The following is a 3,898-nucleotide window of genomic DNA, read 5'->3' as shown; positions in this document are numbered from 1 at the left end:
CCCATTTTATTTTTTTTCAACCTTCAAAAATTGTCGTGGGTGGTGAGCTCGAACTCGAAACATCTCTATTTCCTTCGAACATAGCAACCAACTCTGTCGGCTCCTACCTTTGTTGAGAGTCACACATGTCGCCCCGGCTCGCTCCACGCTCGTCGGCTGCGGTGTAGCCGGGCGATGTAGAGGTAGATGCAGAGTGCGGGTTCATCTAGTAAATAGGTGTAGACGTAGTCTAGTTTCCCTGTTTGGGTTGTTTGGCTTTATGTTGGATTCGAGCTTCCTTCCGGCGCATTCGGGTGTCGTTCAGACGAGCCCCCCTTCGTGACCCAGCTAGCGTCCATGGCTGACAGTGGCTGCAGGAGGCGAATCTGCGTAAGCTTGGCAAATAAGCTCGAGGTGGTGGGCCAGCTGAGGCTGGTTTCTTTCCGTGTTTTCTAGGCCATAGGGATGGTAGTTGGGCAATAGCCAAGGGGATCCAGCAAAGCTTGTCATTCCGATTGTGCATCTCGTCGGAGAAGGGCTTCTGGCGGTGGATCCGGGGCATCTGCAGGTGCTCCTCTATGAGCTCATCATCAACAGTTGTTGAGATCAAGCCACGGCACCAGTCATCGCTTTCTTCTTCCTTGAGAGGAAGGGGCCGTAGCGGCCGGCTGCCGATTTCGATCTCACCACTGTTGAATCTTCTGGCCGAATGGCGGTCACCTGGAGCTTCGGCATCATCTCTTGGTCGTCGGCTCCTTGTGTTCCTCCTGGTCGTGGAACCATTAAGGAGGCAATATGGCTTTGGTTTGAGGTCCGCAACACCTAACGTCGGCGATTTCTTGTGGTGCCGCTGCGGCGATCTTTGCACCCCAAGTGGTTTCGTCCCCGGCAGCATGCTGATCGGTTCGGGACTGAAGCTTCCTGGTGGAAGATGGACCACATTGCAATTGAGATGTTCTAGTTGGGGTTTTCCGTGTAGTTCATGGACCATGTTGTAATTTTTGTTTCCTTATGGGTCTATGGGCAAGTTGTAAGATGTATTCTTAGATAATCCAATGCAACACCTGGGTCCTTCGGGACACTTCTCCTGTTCAAAAGAATAAAAAACTCAGCCGGCTCATCTGATATGTTTAGTAATACTTCCTTTTCTTCTTATTTTCTATGCCTCTTGGACTCTTTTTCTCTTTTATTGTTTGTCCGAGTTTTTCATTAGTTTTTACTCCATTTTTGCTTTCAATGTTTCTTGTTACTTGTTTTTACTTTGTCCTGGGCCTGGCCCATTTAATTTTCTTTTCCTTTTTTAACATTCAAAAAATAGGTGCATGAGGTAGGATTCAAACTCTCATTTACCTTCACCCGCTGAGGGAGTTGTGGACTAAGGGGTCCTCAAGGCGTCGGCCCATCGAGTATGGGCCGGACTGGTGGAGCCGTATAGTGACAGGAGATCTATCAAGCCGTGTTGTGCGTTCCAAGTCAAGAAGGCGCATGATCTCTTTAAACTCTTACTGTAATTTATCTTCGGTAACCCTAACCCTACAGGTGTCTATATAAACCGAGGGTTTTTAGTCTTTAGGGCTGGAGCTACATTAATCACCTCATTGCCTTAGGGTTTAGCTCATACGGATCTCAAGTTAGATCTACTCTGTAAACCATATTATACATCCAGTACAACCAAGCAGGACATAGGGTATTACCTCTTCGAGAGGGTTTGAACCTGGGTAAACACTGTGTTCATTGTCCCTTGTTCCTATCGATCCTAGATACATAGCTCGGGACCCCCTACCCCGAAGTCTGCCGGTTTTGACACCGACTTTGGTGCTTTCATTGAGAGTTCCGTTGTAGGGTCGCCCAAAGGATCGATGGCTCGCCTGATCATAGGAGAAGGCGTCGGATCAAGGGACCTCTTTGTCCACGGAAAACTCGTAGCGTTTGGCAGCATCGTGCTGCACATAGACCCGACTGGTCGTCTGGGTCAGGTCTACGCCTTCGTCCCCAGACACCGAATTCGATTCGGTGGTCTCGAAAATGTTGCGAAAGCACGGGGCGATCTGGTTTTCACCATATTCACTTTCCCCTCCCGTACCCTCGCCACGCCCACTTTGGAGTTCCTTTCTGATCCGATAGTCAGATCAGCCTCGACAACTTCAAGCCAGGAGAGCTCCGCTTCGAGCAGGGGCCAGACTCCTCCTTCGTCCGGACACGTCATGACTACGGAAGACCTATCCTTGACCTTCGAGGTAGAATCAGGAGGCAGAGGCCAAGAGTCAATCTCGGTCGGACCTTCCTTTCACAACGCTCGCCCAACCATGAGCCCTTACGACAAAGTGGCAGCCAAAGGCCAGGGGTCATCCCCAGCCCAAAGCAGCTCGATCTCGAACCACGACGGGGGAGCCACAAGCAAAGACCAAATCCCGTCCCTGACCTCCAGTGAAGGCCCGGACACCTTCAATGATCCGGCTCCACACCCCGGGCTCAGCACGACCAGCGGAAATCAAGGACCGTCCAGGGCATTGATCGCTCCCACGCCGTTACAACAGAGTTCGGCCCAGAGCCCTCGAGCTCGGCGACCCTCGCAATGGTAAACGAGGTGCTAGATCATATTTAGTAAATGACCATCCATGAGGACCTGCCCTCCGCCTTCAATCATCGACCCTTGGAGGCGTACAATAGGGAATTTTTCATACCACCCACCACCCATTTGGTAGCCACTATCGATGATTCAACCGATTTGCTAGGCTATAATTCGGAGAATGCCAAATACATGGACGAGGAGGACATAGCCACAACTAATGCTGAGGTCCCCCCTCCCCATCGCGGGCCGCTGGTCAGCCACATCCACCTACAACATTTACATGGTGGATACCCCAAAGGACGGCGACGGCACTCCCGATCAGGACCGAGGCAAGCCCAGAGATGAGCCGCCCAAACGCCAAAAACAGCGACGTCGATCAAAGCCATGTCGAAGCCATGCGAGCAACATGGACTCCGCAGAAAACGGCACCGTAAATAACACGGACGACCTCGCGGGTGACGCAACCAACGAACATCATCGGGATGACCTCGCGGGGCAGGAGGACCCATCCAATCTAGAAAACCACAATGACTCCCAGGATAGCAACTGCCTCCCACTCTCCGAAGAGGAGGCCAGTCTCGGGGATGACGATTTCATCGTCCCCGAAGAGCCTCAAGAGTAGGAACGATTCAGGCGGAGGCTTTTAGCCACCGCCCGAAGCTTAAAGAAACAGAAACGCAAAATCAAGGCCGAACAGGACACCCTCAATGATCGATGGACTAAAGTCCTAGCGGTTGAAGAAGGGTACGATCGTGAATAGCCAACCAAAAGTTATCCCAAGCGAAGACTCGTGCTGCAGTTGGACGACAAGGGCGTAGAGCCCACACACCCGTTATACATAAGCACCAAACAGTCGGACCTCCCCCCTAGAGGGCGGGATAGAAAAACTGACGCGGCCGAACACCCAGCCACCCCACCTCGCCGTTATGGCAAGGATCACCAGCGGCCCACCTACGAGTACGACCTTTGCCATGACCTAGACGCCCGATGTAACGCCCAGATAATTAAGCTACAGTAAACCTCTTCTAATGATGCCATGTCACCTATGTTACTATTGCTTATCTCGCGTTAGTTCAAAACGATTCAAATTTAAATTTGAATTTTTGACAAACATAAAAAAAATTCAAACGTTAGAATTAAAATGTTCGAAGTGTGCCAATTATTGCATAGGTAATTATGGTGAAGAAATCACGCTTTTTGAAAATGCATAAATACTTTAAAATGAAATAAAAAAGAGAAAAATAAGAAAAAGGGAAAAGACTAAAGAAAAACAAACAAAAAAAGAAAGAGAACCCCCCACTGGGCTAGTTGGCCCCGCTGCTAGCCAGGCCGGCCCAACTGGCCCAG

Source organism: Triticum dicoccoides, chromosome 3B (genome assembly GCF_002162155.2).
Source record: "Triticum dicoccoides isolate Atlit2015 ecotype Zavitan chromosome 3B, WEW_v2.0, whole genome shotgun sequence".
NCBI lineage: Eukaryota > Viridiplantae > Streptophyta > Magnoliopsida > Poales > Poaceae > Triticum > Triticum dicoccoides.
Note: the sequence above shows the minus strand (reverse complement) of the source record.